This window comes from Crotalus tigris, unplaced genomic scaffold (genome assembly GCF_016545835.1).
Source record: "Crotalus tigris isolate CLP2741 ecotype Arizona unplaced genomic scaffold, ASM1654583v1 scf7180000017710.2780689, whole genome shotgun sequence".
NCBI lineage: Eukaryota > Metazoa > Chordata > Lepidosauria > Squamata > Viperidae > Crotalus > Crotalus tigris.
In genome coordinates this window covers 767,501-785,493 of record NW_024096582.1, presented here as the reverse complement: position 1 = coordinate 785,493, position 17,993 = coordinate 767,501, and the positions used below count along the sequence as shown (strand labels likewise).

The window sequence follows — 17,993 nt, the reverse complement described above, 5'->3', positions numbered from 1 at the left end:
TTCCCACTGACTTTGTGAGAAGGTCGCAAAAGATGATCACATGATCTTGGGACACAGTATCAGTCATAAATATGAACCAGTTGCCAAGCATCTGAATTTTGATCATATGATCATGGGGATATAGCAAAGGTCATAACTGTGAAAAAAGGTCATAAATCACATTTTTCAGTGCCATGATAACTTTAAACGGTCACTAAATGAACTGTAAGTTGAGGATTACCTGTATAGCAAAGTGAATTTAGATCAGTGAAGGTTAATATAAAAATGAATATTAATATAGCACAAATTTCCCCCAATGTGTTTTTTTCCTGGAAGAAAATATTTACCTTCATGGCTTTAATCTGAAAATTGTACCTGCCTATTAAGAATCTCTTAAACTGGGGTCTATAGTCTAAGAACCCACAGATTTCTCCCCACCAAAGGAACTCCCAGACCCCTCCAACATTTACTATTACATTGCAATTTTACATGATATAAGAGGGAAAGATTAAATATAGGTGAAACAATCTTTACCGTATTTAATGAATTCAATTCAATTAGAATTACATGTAAAATAATTAAACCAAACATATGCTTTCTTTTATCCTGATCCCGCCTACTCTGTGGTACTTGGCACTTCCAAAGGAAGTCTCAGCCCATTTTAAATAAATATAAGTAGTCCTTAGACTACAAGGGCAATTGGGATCAGAATTTCCATCATTAAGCAAAGCAGTCATAAAGTGTGACAAAATGTAACTGCACTGCTTAGTGACAGTAATCTCTCACTCCAAGTTGCCATTGCAACTCCAAAACTACATAAGTTATTAAGCAGGAAGAGGCAAGAGTCCCAAGCCAGCAGGCTGACAGGTGAGAACTACCAATAGGTATGTGCTACAGAGAGAGGGTGAGCTCTCTATGGGGTACAAGCAGGCAAGAAAGCAGCAGAAGCAGCAACCTGCAACCTCCTGCTGGCTTCCCCATTGATTTTACTTGTGGGAAGTTGCCGGGGAATATCGGAAATCATGATCTCATGACCTTGGATTATTGTCATATCATAATTGTGAGCGGGGCACCAAGCACCTGGATCACAATCACATGACCACAATGTCAAAAGTTCAAAAAGCTTTGACTTCCGGTTCTGGTTCGCAACATCCCTAGTCGTATGAGGAGACTTGTCTCCTCGTCGGCTAGCCTTCCCTCCGCCGGTAGACCCATAAGAGGGTCGAAAGTCGCCTTGGAGGTTGCGACTTGTCGAGGAAGCTTTGCTCTGCTTTGGAGGAGCGATGGCTCCTCCAGGTGTCCGAGCTATCTCTGAGGGCTGACGGAGAAGAAGATTGGCCAGTAAAATGGTCGATCATCCTGCCACTTCAAACCGCAAGTCAAAGAACATCTAAGCTGTAAGAACCCCCGTGGTGAATCCAGGTGAGACTTTTCCTTGTTACTCTCTCTACTCTGTCTTTTGTGCCTGTAAGAGCCTTGTTGGAATTATTTTCCTGGCTTGAAAAAGCAGCTTCTGCATGTTTCGGAAGAAAGGTGTTGTATAAAAATAGAACAAAATTCTAAAGACTATATTTTATTTCCATATTTTTGGGGGTACAGAATTTTGTTTTCTCTTTCTAAGAACTGTACTATCATCTTATGCTGGAAGATTATTTCTTTTTTCACACTATACTTTAAAAGACAGAAAAAAGGAAATGGTGTCTGGAAAATATCTTTTTTTAACCTACTGAGGACATCTAGTAGCAAAAACTTAATACTGTAACTTCTGGTTACTCTTTGAAGATGGAATAGACCTGACCTTCAAATTATTTTTGAAGAGAAAAGATAAGCTGTGCAGCTGTAAGAATTGTAGGGGTGGACACTGCCTAGCTTTTATTAAATACAGCCTCTACAAAAAAGAAAAAAGAGACTCTTTTTAATTACTATCAAAATGGAGAAACCTCAGTTACAATTAAACTGTAAACTTATATTGGAAAAGATTTATGAGGCTACTGCAGAAATATGTGCTACAATGAAAGAGTAAAATTTACTACAGAATTAAGATCCAGAAATCTCACTTCAAACGTTCAAACTGATATCCAGACTACATCTGACTATTCTATAAATCAAAACATACTAGAAGAGGAATCAACAGAGACAAAAGAGGAACTTATTCTACCTTATAAACTTTCCATCTGTAACTTTGAGGAACAGAAGAAGCAAAGACTGAGATTTGAATCTACAAAGCAACAATGCTTTAAGGATGAGAGAAATAGATGCCTAATGCAGAAGATGGGACTCCTATCCTTTCAAAGGCCACTGCAAGCAACAAAGATAGATCTACTGGCTGAAAGGGAAGCTTGGTTATGGAAACTTGTCTGGCACAGAAAAAAAGCCAGAATCAGACTGAAAAGAGAAATTTAAAATTGTGTAATGGATTAAAAGGCAATGTTGGATTTATGAACTGTTTTAAGGATTAAGATTTAGAGTCAGAAGTAAGAAAAAATATAGGAGGGTTATTATTAGAATAGATATTTTAAATAGATTAAGAATGTACCTTTTGGAATAATAGGTTTATTTTGATGAAAATTATTATGCATTGGAATTGAAAAAATGTTGGCTTTTTAGATTTGGATGGTTTCAATAATTAACTGAGTGTTTTAAATTACTAAGATGACCTTTCTGTATGATAACATAGATGTGATAAGGCATGATAATCAACTGGATGAAATTAGAATTTTGTTTAATGAACTGAAATGATTTAAGGTTTAACATTATTTTGTTATCTTAAAGAGATTGATTGATTGTGGGATTATATATGTATAGGGTAGTTTAATATTTTATTTTAATTAGGATATCTATTGTGTAGTGGAAGAAGAAATAAATGAGATTGGTGATAAAATGAGGGATGTGAGAGATTAAGAATTAGAATATATCTGGAAGGGATACCTGAATTGATAACTTGTTGATTTAAAGTTAAATTTGATTATGGTAATTGAAAACTGACAAAGTTTTAAAACAGGTTTAGCAGTAATAGAAATTTAATTTAGAAATGGAATATTTTAAACGTATTATTTGAGGGTAAAGTGGGAAGCTGGAAAAATACTGATTCTCCGACAGAGATTGTGGGTGAAAGGGGAGGTTTTCTTGCTTGCTAAACAACCCTTAAAATTAGAATGGCCAGACATCCTGTTCTAAGCTCTGCACGTGATATATTGCGAACTGTTTATCACATGGTGTATTGAAAACTGCTTAACACTTGAAATATTGCTAAAAGCATTCCTATGTAAAAGAGGAACTATCGATTATAATCATGTCTAGTAACTTTCCTATGTTAGAATAAGGAACTGTAGAATGTAACCATGTATGGAATATGTCTTGATCAGGAAATACTGACGTATTGGGGTTTATAAAAATGATCATCCACGCCCAGTCAATATGACAGCTCTCTGAACCTGCGCAATAAACTTCCCTTTCCTTGAAAGAGCTGACTCAAGTCTCTCACTTCTACAACAAGGGAAATAGAGAGGGGACAGTGAATGTATGGAGTTGTTTATATAAGTTTTTACTTTTGAATGTTTGATTACCCAAACACCACGGTGTGTCCTGAGTACTTTTTCTTAAAAATTAAAAAAACAATAAAATGTGTTTTAAAAAAGCTTTAAAAAAGAAGTTTTCGAAGCACTATGACAGCAGGCTCCATTCTCATAATCATTCAAAAGACTCCTTCTCTAAATCCTGCGATATGAAGAGCTTCCTAAACTATTCCAAGAATGGCATCCACTTGAAGAATGATATGAGGCAGCTTTGATAGGAAGGCCATGCTTTGTATAGAATGGGTGTACCTGTCAGCAACTGCAGAAAAATCACAAAGGTAAGTGGGGTAATTTGTATGTGCTGGTGGCCCCTATAACCACCCAAGGCCTCCTGGGCCTTGTGAGGCAAGAGACGAGGCTGGGCTTCCCAAGCCCAGGAAGGTTTCTGCATACTGGTAAGCTCTGTAGCTGGCCAAGGCCTTCTACGTCACCGTTTCCACACACTGGTGAGCCTGTGGCCAGCTGAGACCTGCCAAGGTCCTCCCCCGAGGGCGAGGCACACATGCATTCCTTACCACGGACTCCATCAACTTAATAACTGCAACCACAACTAGGAGTGCTGCTCTTGCAGTCACTGAACAAAAGGGACATATATAACATCTCTACTTAATGACTGCTTCACTCAATGACCAAAATTCTGGGTCCAGTTATGGTTGTAAGTTCAGGACTACCTGTACTTTCTTCTTGCAATGGACCTACACTCTTTTCGATTTTTCTTTTATTTTGAACATATACAAACAATGTTTTTTTGTTGTTTTTGGTATCTTTTACTCATTTTTAATTTTCACCTTTCTAACAGAACTTCTATAATTTCTGGAAATGGCCCCATATTCTTTGATTACGCCCCCCCTTTTCATTTTCTACACATGCCTCTTTTTCTTTTCATCATTTAAGAGAGTTCTCTCTCTATGTTGTCCTCTTTTGATTTCTCCCTTTTTTTCTTCTTATGAAGAATTGGGCCTCCAATATAACAACATAACAGAATAAGAGTTGGAGGGGACTTTGGATATCTTCTAGTCCACAGGTCGGCAACCTGCGGCTCCGGAGCCGCATGCGGCTCTTTGAGCCTTCCCCTGTGGCTCCCAGCCTCCTCTGCCTTGGCAGACAGAGACAGAGACAGAGAGAGGCAATTGTAGTTCCCTGCTTCTCTCTCTCTCTCTCTCTGTGTGTGTGTGTGTGTGTGTCTGTCTGTCTGTGTGTGTGTGTGTTTTGTGTGTGTGTGTAAAAGAGAGTGCACTCACAGTGTTCTCCGAGGAGCTGAAAAGCTTTCTGGGCGGAGCTCCTCCCTTTGCTGCGTCTCTGAAGGAAGCAGGAAGCAGGAAGGGCAGGAGAGAGCTAGCTAGCCCAGTTAGGCTGACTCAGGAATTCTGGGAGTTGAAGTCCATGAGTCATTAAAGAGACGAGGTTGCCTACCCCGGAGGTTGTTGGACAACAGCTTGAAGCTTGCCAGGTGAGCAGCAGATAAGAGGGGGGGGGGAGAGAAAGAGAGAGAGAGAAAGAGAGAGAGAGGGAGAGAGAGAGAGTGGGGGAAGAGGAGTGGCAGACCAAGGGCAGATAGAGAGGGAGGGAGAGAGAGACCCTTTTGACATCTAAAATGAAGATAACACTGCATATATCCTTTTTTTAACCTCTGTGTGTATGTAATTTTATTCTCTTAAAGCATTCTCTTGGTGATCATTGTTTTAATAGTATGGATATTCCCAAGAGTCATATTTTTACTTTTATTTTTAATGTGTATATGTGTGTGTGTGTGTGTGTATGTATGTGTGTGTGTGTGTGTATATATATATATATATATATATATACACACACACACACATACACATACACACATACACATATACATACACATACACACACCTATAATAAAGGTAAAAAAGGATATATGCAGTGTTATCTTCATTTTAGATATCAAAAGGGTTTTGCAGCTCCCAGTGTTTTGTTTTTGGTGGGAAACAGGTCCAAGTGGCTCTTTGAGTGTTTTGGGTTGCCTACCCCTGTTCTAGTCCAACCCCCTGCTCAATCAGGTGACCTTATAGCATTTCAGACAAAAAATTGTCCAATCTCTTCTTTAAAACCTCAAGTGATGAGAATGAAGAGTTCCTTGGATGGGCAGTCAACACCTCAAACCATCACCACGATGTAAAAAAGATGCTGAGAGTACAGAGAAGAGCAACAAAGATGATTAGGGGACTGGAGGCTAAAACATATAAAAAACGGTTGCTGGAATTGGGTATGTCTAGTTTAATGAAAAGAAGGACTAGGAGTGATAGCAGTGTTCCAATATCTCAGGGGCTGCCACAAAGAAGAGGGAGTCAAGCTATTCTCCAAAGCGCCTGAAGGTAGGACAAGAAACAACGGATGGAAACTAATCAAGGAGAGAAACAACCTAGAACTAAGGAGAAACTTCCTGACAGTTAGAACAATTAAGCAGTGGAACAACCTGCCTCCAGAAGCGGTGAATGCTCCAACACTGGAAGTTTTTAAGAAGGACTGGACAGCCATTTGTCTGAAATGGTGTAGGGTTTCCTGCCTGAACAGGGGGTTGGACTCGATGACCTCCAAGGTCCCTTCCAACATTATTATTATTGTTGTTGTTGTTGTTGTTGTTAACAACAAGAAAACAAGTCTAGTTGCCATGACTCAACTTCCAGACCAAAGAGAGTAGTTCATAAGGGGGCGGGGAGGAAATCAGGTTTAAGGAAAAGATCCTCACCCAGCTTGTTCTGTCAACTAGCAATATATATGAAATTCAAAATGAAAGAAAAAAAGTACGCCAATCTGATCTGATATTATGTAAGTTTCTACACTGTCTAAATGCATTTTAGATTCTTCTGATCAGGGTGAATCAGGATGGGAGACAATGCTTTTTCTAAAAGGCAGCTTCAGTGATTAATGATGTGTTTCATTACTAAGTTCCTTTCAACAAATAATAGTGATCTCAAAAAAAGGCATTGATTGTGTTCCTAATGCAAACTCAGAAGCATTAATCTGAACAACAAAGTAGAAGTGAGTTCTGCATAATAAATAAGGTTTAGGAAATTAATATCTCATGTTGTAGATTTTTCTATCCTTCCTGAATACTTCTCTCCTTCAGAATTTCAAGCCACTGGAGCTGTCCTCCCTTTTACTCTGAGTTTTTCAAAATCTACTGTAGGACGTTCTATCTTTTCTCTCATCCTCTTCCTTTCCCTATCATAAACCCAAGGATAATACGATCACCTTCAGTTCTTCAGTCTTCAACCAATTCCCACCCAATCGTCTTTCTTCTACTTCCTGACAAATGAAGTTGTCAGCAAGAAAGGACAAGAATCTGTTGGACTTCTGACTCTTGGCAGAATTAAATTCCCAGCAAATGTTAAGATAATTGAAATCCCCCATTATCACTATTGCATGCCTCTTTGAAAAACTGGTCATCTGATGCAGAAAAAACTCATCTGCCTACCCAAGGGCGTCTATAATAAACTCTTGACAATGGCACTATACTCTCTCCTTTTAATCTTACCAAATGCTGTCAACAGGATATCTGTGCTCTGATTCCTGAACTGTATTTTCTAAGTGCTTTTCTAAGAAAGACATTTCTACAAAGTTCTTAAGTTTTATATTAGATGTTGTTTTAGAGATAACTCCCCTTTACAGCTTATGCTTTTTAAGGAAAAACACAAAAATGAAAATGGAGGTCATTTGGATTTGGAAATAGTAAAAGGGGCTATAAAAGCAGTAACTATTTGTCAACTATACCATGACACTTAAAGAAAACAAAGCCAATAGTAAGTATGAGCTAATACTAAAACTAACTGATGAAGGAAAATAAATATCGCTAAGGATGCAAAGATCTGGAATTCAGGATATTTTATATCAATAAAAACAAAATTAGTTACAGAACTATATTTCTATATGCCTAATACCTTACATTAGATTAAGCTGGAAGTTGAAAAAATAATCAGAAGACAGTGATAAATCATTACCATGTTGTCATCAAGAAAACTTCATAGACACACTCAAGAATCATCAGGAATCAATTACTTTTCTCTGATCCTCATTTAGTAAAACTCTAGTATTCTGTTTTCTATCTTTAATTTCTCCTGTCTGACTATTAGGCCATTAACACTCTACTTCGGAATTATTTAGGCAACTACATACAGAATGTTTCAAATCTCTTCCGTACCCTAATTCCTTAATATATTTACCTTTACTACATTGCCATTCTTCTATAGAACTGTTGGAACCATTCTATTTAATTTTTTGAAAGAAAACATATGGCCAAAAGTGGGAAATTCTTCTTCTTCTGTGTCGGGGTCAAAATTAATGGAAAATTGGGAAGTGGAAAATTAATTCTGAACTAGCTAGGTATTAGACCAATTCACCATGGCAATTTGGATAGGCTTATTTTTCAGTTCAATATATAGTAATAATACCAATAAATGTCTTATTATATTTAAGAAAAATTATCATTTCACAGCATTTTCCAACTTCCCTTGTCAAAAAAACTTAGTCCTGTAATATTTTTAACCAGAGTTCAATCTTATTTCTTTCCCTATTTTTGCACATATTCTCTCTTTATCAGCTTGCAAATAACATTCTCAAAAGAACTGCTGTCTATTGTAGGAACTAAAAACGTTCCTACACAGCCTGAGAAAACATTTTGAAAAAGTTAAAATATATATTCTTTTACTTTATCCGAGGTAAAAAAATACCAAGCTAATTATTATTTCAATTAACTAACAACCATATTTTTTTTACTGAGTAGGTATGTAGACAGAACAAGCAAGTCTGAAATGGGTCATTCAGCCAGACTGGTAGATTTACGGTTCAATAATATTTTTTAAGCAAGGTGAAACTACTCTCATGTGGGAAAAAAATTGAAATCGGAAAGACAAGTTTACCACTGATTCACATACTTAACAACTTAAGGAAAAATTTAATTTAGAGAAGAAAAGTTATGGGCCTGGATTTGCGCAAAAAAAATTGTATGATATGCTAATGATGAACATGTTATTGCTATGATTTACACAATATTGTTAAACTGAATTTGGAAAATGAATATATGAATCAATGTATGAGTCAGTGGGCAAGGAACTTTGGACATAATATAATGCTTGATCAAAGGAAAAAATATGGTAGTTGAACCATTTAAAATTTACATTGAATTACACTTTGAAAGGATTTTTTTATAAAATGATGAATCACTGGTATTTAACACCTTATAAGTTGTCAAAGATGTATAAAGATATTTCAAATGTGTGATGGAAACTGAATTTTAAAGAAGATATTTTTTATAATTTTTGATGGACTTGTGGTAAAACAAAGAAATACTGAGTCCAGATTCATGTTATAATTCAGAAGATTCTTGAAACCAATATAAAATTGAAAGCTGAAGTTTTTCTTTTAGGATTATTGAACAATGAATTGGAAAAAAGATCTTTGTTGAAAAAAAGAACTTTGTTAATGTTTATGTTGACTTCAGCAAGAATTCTATATGTACAGAAATGGAAAGATACATCAATCCCCGCAACATAATGGATGGAAAAAGTGATGAGGCTAGCAGAGATAGCAAAAGTGATTGTTTTAATTAATGAAAAGAATATATCCAGTTTTATCTCTACTTGGAAACTGTTTCTGGACTTTGTGCTAGAGACAGACAGAAGAAATGAACTCTTAATTATGAGTTTGTTTTGATTAATCTATTTTGTTGATGGCTAGTACTTGTTTTGCTAAAGTAAAAAGTTAAGACTGTGATTCTATCTTGTACTTTACTATATTGAAAAAAGGTGGAAGTCAATGCTTTTTTTCTTTCCCCCTTTACAACTCTCTTTCCCCTTTCTTTCCCTTTCCCATTTTCCTATTATCTTTATTTTCACTGTATTTTATATTATGATAATCAATAAAATTCTTGAAAAATAATTGAAATAGTTTATTCAGATCTTACTAAAAACATGCCAAATGATATTTCCATTATTCCTCAATTTTTCTGAACTGGAAATAGCCCTGATATAAATTCAAGCTAGTTTGAATTCTGGAATAGCCAGAACAGCACTGGAATGTGTATAATAATATCAGAACAGTTATTTTAGAATCAGAACGCATATGGGGCTTGAAACAAGATTTTCTGAAATTTCTGAAAAAATTAAACAGCAAAAACCATTGGTCAAAAAGAGTAAAAATTCTCAGCAATTACTGATGATTTACTATCTGAAGTTTAAAAACTGACTGCTGCTGCTGCATTGAATTAGGTTTCTTTCTATTTTTGTAACATTTTAAAATTATTTTTATCAGAGTGCATGACCAGCACACGAGCTAATAATTAATTTCTTCCATAAAATACAACATCAACTCTACCTTTTTCCCCCTTCCTTGTCAGTATCAAACTGTTTTTCATTTTTATGTTTTATGCTAATCTTAACCCTGTCCTGATTGGGATTTTTTCCACTTAACATTTCAATTAGTTTTCGTCTAAATCATTTCCTATGTATTCCTCCGACATACTGCTCTACACATTCCATCTTGCCCCACTTAATGCATAATGCAAAGGCTAGAGATTTTTGCATTACTGTTACTATTTACAGCATTTGCAATAGTGGTGAATATCCATAGCTCGTGTGTAGGATGAGAATGAAGGTTTGTTCTCTGAGCTTGTGGGTGGTTTCCAAACGTTTCATTACCAGGCTAGGTAACATCTTCAGCGGAGTTTAGGGGATGTCAGTGTTAGTGTTCTTCTATTTATAAGGGCTCCAGGTATGGATGTGTCAAGTGAGGGTCTTGTAATGGCTCAGGTGTGAGTCATCAGTGAGAGACTTGTGATGGGTCTTGTGATGGGGAGGTTACATTAGGTCAGGGTCATTGGGAGGTGAACTGCTGGTGGGGGGAGGAGGGGGCTTGTGTGGGTTGGTGCTGTCTCTGGCTGACTGTGTAGTTGATTTGGATTCTGAGGGGTTCGTAGGGTGGTTGTAGGTCAATGTGTCTGTTGATGGAATTGCTTGTGGAGTGCCAGGCTTCAATGAACTCACGAGCATGGTGGGTGATAGTGTGGCTGATGATTTTAGTATTGCTCCAATCAAACTGGTGTTGTTTGGTGTCAGTTTGGGTAGAGATTAAGGATTTGGGATCGTGGTGTTTGACTGCCAGCTGGTGTTCATGGAACCTGATTTTTAATTGACGTGATGTTTGTCCCATGTAGAACTGGTTGCAATCATTACAGTTGATTTTGTAAATTACACTGTTTCTTTCATCCTTCTGTATCTTGTCTTTGATTCTGGATAATTCCTGGTGGAGTGTGGCTGTGGGCTTGTGGGCTATTGCTATTCCTAAGGGTTGGAGAATTCTGGCTGTCATTTCCAACACCCCTTTTGTTTATGGTAGGGTTAGTTTTTGAGTGGTGAGCTGTTGGTGTGTTGTGGTTTGGGTGCTATGTGTATATATAGTATTTCTAATAACTTTCCTTACATTTTCTAATACATATTATAGTGCTTTTTTTGTAAGAAAAAAGATGCCGGAAATCAGCCTCCCCCCGGCCAGATTGATCAGCAACCTTTCACTCCCCTCCCGGACTGCCAGGCTAAGATGAATGGGATGGGCAGGGTAGGCCCGGCCCCCCTCCACTGTTTTGGAGCCAGGAGGAGTGACGGTGAACGGCTCCACTGCCATTGTGCGTCGCTGAAGATGCCCAGATCACATGCCCAGGTGCAGTCGCCGCCTCCTTGTCCTCCACCAACTGTCCTGGGGCTTGCGTCATGACCAGGCAGCACAAGCCTCCCTTCCGCCTCCCTCCGCCAATCTTTGTCGCCTGTCTCACAAAGAAGGGAGAACACAGCTGCTCTGCACAGGGATGCAGAGCAGATAACAGCACTTGCTTGCTACCCTGCATTGCCCCACGTCTCCCTTCTCCCTTCTGAAAATGGCAGCTCTGTTTCCTGCCGCTTCTCCCAGCGCAGCTCCTCCCTCTTCCCAAAAGCATTTCTTTGCTAACCTGCTTTCCAGCTCTGGTGTGTTTCTCTTCTGCTGCAGGTAAACGGAATTTGTGGGAGTTCAGTCAGACCTTCCAACTCCTTGTGAGATTTTTTTTTTTTCACAAGAAGTTGGAAGGTCTGACTGAATTTTTTTTAGTTCCACAAATTCCATTGTCTAATTGCTTAAGTGTTGAAATTCAAATTCAAATATATCAGACAAGATAGCTGAGTAGTCTCTCTTGGACAAATGACCAATGAAGAGAAAACCCATTGGGTTCTATCGTTATTGCTCTTACTGAATATTTTTATAACATTCAGTCAGAATCAACTTCCCCCCGAGGTTCGAACAACTCCCACCCTGCCGGCCTTTAAGAAAGCCATTAAAACTCTCCTGTTCCGGCAGGCCTGGGGCTGATGTCCCCCGGGGGGGGCGGGACATGATCGGACTTGCGGTATGATTGAATTATTTTATTGTTTTATTCTCGATGATTGTTTTAATTTTGTACGCCGCCCTGAGTCCTTTGGGATTGGGCGGCATATAAATAAATTAAATAAATAAATAAATAATTTTTTTATAATTTATATCTACAGTGTAATTCCATGTTCTGTACTCTGGAACAAGAGGAAAGGGTCTTGAATTTCTATATAACAAGCTTTCAAGCATTTGAATTCATTCATTCATTCAATTTCTAGGCTGCCCAATTCTGGCAAAATTACTTACCAGGTTATGGAGAATTATTCTAGGCAGCCTCACAATGAAAAAATAGAAAACAGAATAATAAACAGTATCATATAGAGCAGGTGTAGGCAACCTTGGCTGGCTCAGGAATTCTGGGAGTTGAAGTCCACGAATCATAAAAGAGCCAAAGTTGCCTACCCCTGGTATAGAGGGTTCTTATTCATGTTTGGTCAGGTTCATTATGTTTTCCTCCATTGGAGCTCGCGGTATTCTTTCCTAATGTTTTAGCTACAGAATACTTAAGAAAACCAAGAAGTTCTCTGGGAACAATGAATAGACTGAGGCTTCCCAGAAGTAGTTCAATCTGCAGTCTTTTCACATACTCTCTCCACAGAGCAACCAAGACCTCTGCCCAACGGCTCAGCCCCTCTCAATTATGCAACTGAACATTTTTCAACTATAAATATTCTCAGCTCCATCAATTTCTTATCAAAGATCTTGGTTTATTTAGCCCTCTTTTAATTCTAACTGCTGTTCTCTGAACCCGATTAAAGTATGGGATATGGGACTGGATGCAGTACTCAAGAAGAATTCTGATTGAAGCATTTATTAGCCTATCTTTTAAGGGATACAGATTGTAATAATAACTTACATTGGTTCTGGCATTTCCAAGCAGAGTTTGAGCAAAGCAGGAAAAGCAGAATAATTGTTTTATTTGTAAACGATTTGGAAAATATATTTTGATGCAACCTAACATTGCATATACTTTTTTTTCCCCAGCATCATCATATTGCTGGTTCATATTCAATTTATTATTCCACTTTTTTTCACAAATGGCATTACAAAGCCAAGTATTTCCATCCTATACGTGTTCATTTATTTATTTTCTGAAGTAAAAATGTTTAAATGTCCCTGTTAAATTTTATTGTTTTTCTTTCAGCCTATTTCTCTAACCTATCAAGGTTATTTTGAATTTCATTTCTGCTTTCTAAGGTATTAACTAGTTACCAAATTTTATATCTACAAATTCAGTAAGTCTTAGCTCCACTTCTTCACTTAAGTCATTAATTAAAATACTGAAGAGTAAACATCTAGGACTGATTTCTGTGGATCCCATTTGATACATCTCTTTCCAATTTGATAAGGAATAACCAATGAGCATTTTGGGGGCATGATTTTCAAGCCAGCTATGTATCTACTTAATAATTAAGTCACCTAGTTTACATCTAATTAGCTTGCTAATCATTAGTACTTTGTGAAATGTTGTGTCTATGGCTTCCCCACAATCTATTGAGCAAATTATCCAATCAAAACGTGAGTTAAGGTTAGTTTGGCAAGACCTGGTCTCAACAAATCCATGCTGGTTTATGATAATTAACGTATTTTTCAAAGTGCTTACAGATTAATTTCCTTGCAATCTACTTTAGATTCTATCTAGGTGTCTTCCAGGGTTATTTTTTTAGCTGTACAAACTAATCTGAATAATATTAATGCCTTCAATAAAGATAACTAACTCTCAGCCTATATTAGGAGACTTAAATTTCAGTTATACATACTAACAATGTAGACATACTGTGGAAGTAAAGGCCTTACAAGAGACTGAATATTAAAAGCATTTCACTAATATAGCATAAGGCTGAACTATAAAAATAGAAATCTTTATATGTTTCTAAAATTAAATTATTAGCTATTATTCATCTAATTTTCACAATATAAACACTTGTCTTTACATATTGCTAAAGTAAAATTGCTCATACTTTTTGTATCATTTTTCAAAATGGCATGAGAAGTAATTCAGATCTGAATTCAATTAAAAACCTTAACATTTAATATACCCCATCTCTAATGAGGAAAAACACTACTGTAAATGCCAGCGTATAAGGCGACTTCCGTGAGCGCTGAAATCGGCGCCAAAGACGGGGGTCGTCTTATACGCCGAGTCGTCTTATACGCCGGAAATACTGGTAGTTTCCGGCGTATAAGACGACGTTCTAGGAATCGGCCCGGCTATAAAGACGGGGGTCGTCTTATACGTCGGGTCGCCTTGTACGCCAGCATTTACGGTAGTTATTACACTGGTGTCAATGCAGTTATCTTCCATTTTTGACAAATGAATCAAAATAGATATTCTTAGATGAAACGCTCTTCACTATTGTGATAGAATACAAAAAGAAGCTTAGGACTAAAGTTTTCCCATCTCCCCAGAAAGAAATCATAAGGAATATAAATTATTCACTTGATTAATTATCTTACTAAAAAACACTAAAACCTCTGAACGTTAGGTCACAATACTTCAGCTCTTTCTTCCACATTCCCGAACATTTTGTGATACAGAAGGAATGAGATCACAATATTTTTTTTAATCACTTGCATACAATTGCCACTATGAGTTTATGGTTGGATATTAGTTCAAATATGAAAGTCCCACACTCATCAATGTTATTATAACTTCCAGTCATGTTTCTCAAAGATTTGGAAATAGAACAAGGGATATCTATTTTGGACTTTTGTCCCTTTTGATATGTGGCTAGTAAAAGTTTGAAATAAGTTCCAAGAGACCCAGGAACTGGACAGCTGACCAATCCATATTCTTGTATCTGCCAAGTCTTTCTTAGCCAACACTGGATTTTAAACTCATTATTATTTGTATTTAATCTTCTCAAGATATAATTTGCATTAATAGCTTGTTCCAGTTCTGTAGATACAAGCTACTCCATTTTAACTGGGGGGGAAACATAGTCACTAACAATATGTGTTTCAGTTCAGTGGGTAAAATGGCAGAATTATACTTTCAACTATTCAAATAATAAACCACCCAGCTGTAAAACTAAATAATTTCCATATCCCTGTAGAAATTTTATAAAGGGAAGAGTAGAAGTACCTTAGCAACCCTTGAATAATAATTAATAAGTTGTAAGTATCAAATGTACTCAGCTGAACCACTGTTATTTTTATCATCTCATTTTCAATGAAATCATGCATAATTATCTATTGACAATCTCATATATGTATTTTAAAACCACCAAAAGAAGAACCAATGAACCCAAATCTGTTCCTCCTGAATCTTAGGCTTTATTTTACTCCCCTCAAAGACCAAAATCAAAATCTTTTAGTATTCTGTAATTAAAATAAGGAAAATATAAAAAGAAAAAAGGATAAATAAGGTTTTAGAGAAATACAAAAGACTGCTGAGATTTTGGTATGTAACTTTTACAAACTCAGTATTGTGATAGATTTGGAAGGACTATTTAAGTCATCACATTTCCCTTATTATAGAAAAATCAAGTCAGTTAATCATTGCAATCTATCAGTGAAATATTCAAGATATCCACTCATTTTTACATGTGGGGATGATACTAAACAATTATGAGGAATATTTTTACCTAAATTTTCAAAATCAAAAATAACTGCCAATTGCTAATGAGTAATTATTACCAGAAAGATCAGGATAAACTTGTAGGAGTGTGGCAAGGGAGTCAGTGTGAAACTGATGAGAACATGAAATTGTCCCAATAATGTATATCAATTTCAAACATGCTTCTGCCACATTTACACAGACCAGGTTTATCTTAGAAACAAGATACTAACCATTTCTAAACTGAAGAAACAGTAACAAAAATGACAACCAAAGGCTACTAAGATTTGTATCCATTGTAGAAAAATCTTCCCAACCAAATGAGTCTTGCAATTAGCTAAACAATGTATTTGAAAGCAGGATCCAAGTATCTAAGCATATAGGAGGGTTACGCTTATATTCCATGGTCTCCAACAACTGACATTTAAAGTATCACCATCACTCTCATGAAGACACCATTGGTTCACCATATCTTACCTCACCCCTTATTGATTTTAAATTTACATAGTTCACTTTCATTCTAGCCCAATGCCTGAGTGAAGAGCTGGGTCTGTGGGTGAGAGGTGGAAGCCCTCTGAATCTTAGGGGGAAGGCTGTTCCAAAGGTTTGGGTCAACACAGGGAAGGTGCATCTCCAAAGCCCCATCAGGTGGCAAAATTTAAGGGAACGTGAATCGCAGCCAATATATCTGCAAGATGCAGTCCTGCAAATAACCAGGATTCATAGCATATAGGGCTTTAAAGGTAGTAACCAGCACCTTGAATTGCATCCAGAAAGCAACTGGAAGCCAGTGCAGTTCTCACAGCAGCGGTGTAACATGGGCAAAGTGCGAAGTGCTTAGAACTGTATGCATCACTGCATGCTGATCTTGTTGTAACTTTCAGGTAGTTTTCAAACGCAGACACCACGTAAAGCATGTTACAATAATTTAGTCAAAACATAACTAAGGTGTGAGGGATGGTGAGTAAGCTCTCCCAGTGAAGAAAGGGTACAATTAGTGCACAAGATGAACCAGTGCAAAGGCTCCCCTAGCCACAATGGCTATCTGCTCCTCCAGGAAAGTGGGTTTAACTATGAAGAGAAAAATCATGAAGCATATACTGTACATGGATAGATCTTGTCATTTGATATATGTTCCTTGATATAATTATGACTGGACATTCATTTCCAATTGTTAACTTCTGCAGTTCCTCAGTGACACACTTGGTCACAATCAAAGCATTGATATACACTTTTCTACAACTCTCAGCACTGTCTTTTAGCTGGCAAACATAAAAGTCATATGAAGATAGCTCTGCATGTTTAAAAGCAAACTGAGTTACTATCTTGAAGGTCTGGATTTAAAATCAACTGAAAACTCTTTTCAGCAAATTATGAGTAGTGCTTAAATTTAAATAATGTTCCTTTCAAGGTCAACTCACACAGATTATTTAAAATACACTGCACTTTTTAAACTCACAAAATTAATTAAGTAACTTGTTCTCACCATGGCAACTTATTAAATGAGTTGTCAACATTAGAAAATATATTTGCTGATGAAAGTGTGAGTAGGCCAATGTGTGTATTAAATCTAAAATTAGAAGTTTTTGATTGAACTAGTGTTGACATATAATAAATTAATGTACTTCTCTAAGAAATGTCAGGTCTTTTTCCAGGCCGTGGTCATAATATTCTGTAATGGAGTAGTTTTACATTTCCTTTTGTTTTGTAAGGCAATAAAAGGAAAAAAAACAATTGTTCTATTTTAACTAATCCATAATCTAATGTTAATTAAATGTACAAAAGAATAATAAGAGTTTAACATCCAAATTATCAAATTATACATGTTCAAATTACTAATATTTCTGAAAGTTTTATAAAAATAAATTATATAATGTAACCCTAACATTAGTGTATAAGAATTATTGGGAAGCTCACACAATCAGAGCATTAAACTGTTAGTCGGCAACAAGAGAAAATAATAAATTTCCCAATCTTATAGGCTCCAATTACACTGAGAGCAAGTCACATAATTCTCCAATATGTTTTGTGAGCAATCGTAACGCATCTGGAGAGTGATAAATTGGGAAAGGTTGCATTAATGCACACAAAGTAACTCAATTTGTGCAATTTAAATATCAACCAATTAAAAAAACAGACTCTACAGGTAGTCTTCAGCTTATAATAATTTGTTTAGTGACCGTTCAAAGTGATGGCACTGAAAAAAAGTCACGTGTGACAAATCCTCACATGACCATCACAGTATCTTGTCAGTCATGTAATCAAAATGTGGGCATTTGGCAACCAGCATGCATTTACTACGTTTACAATGTCCTGGATTCATGTAATCACCATTTGTGACCTTCCTAGCTGGCTTCTGACAAGAAAAGTCAATGGGAGAGAGTTGACTTTGTTTAACAACAAGTGACGCACTTAACTGCTGTGATTCGTTAACAACTTGAACAAAAAGTTTGTAAAAT

At 36.6% G+C, this 17,993-nt stretch overlaps 1 protein-coding gene across 1 annotated transcript in view; it reads right to left on the bottom strand.

Annotated features, from left to right (window-relative positions):
- The window catches only part of DDX10 (DEAD-box helicase 10), a 151,343-nt gene that overhangs the window by 82,094 nt on the left and 51,256 nt on the right, over window positions 1-17,993 (bottom strand). The gene's annotated exons all lie outside the window — the stretch shown is intronic.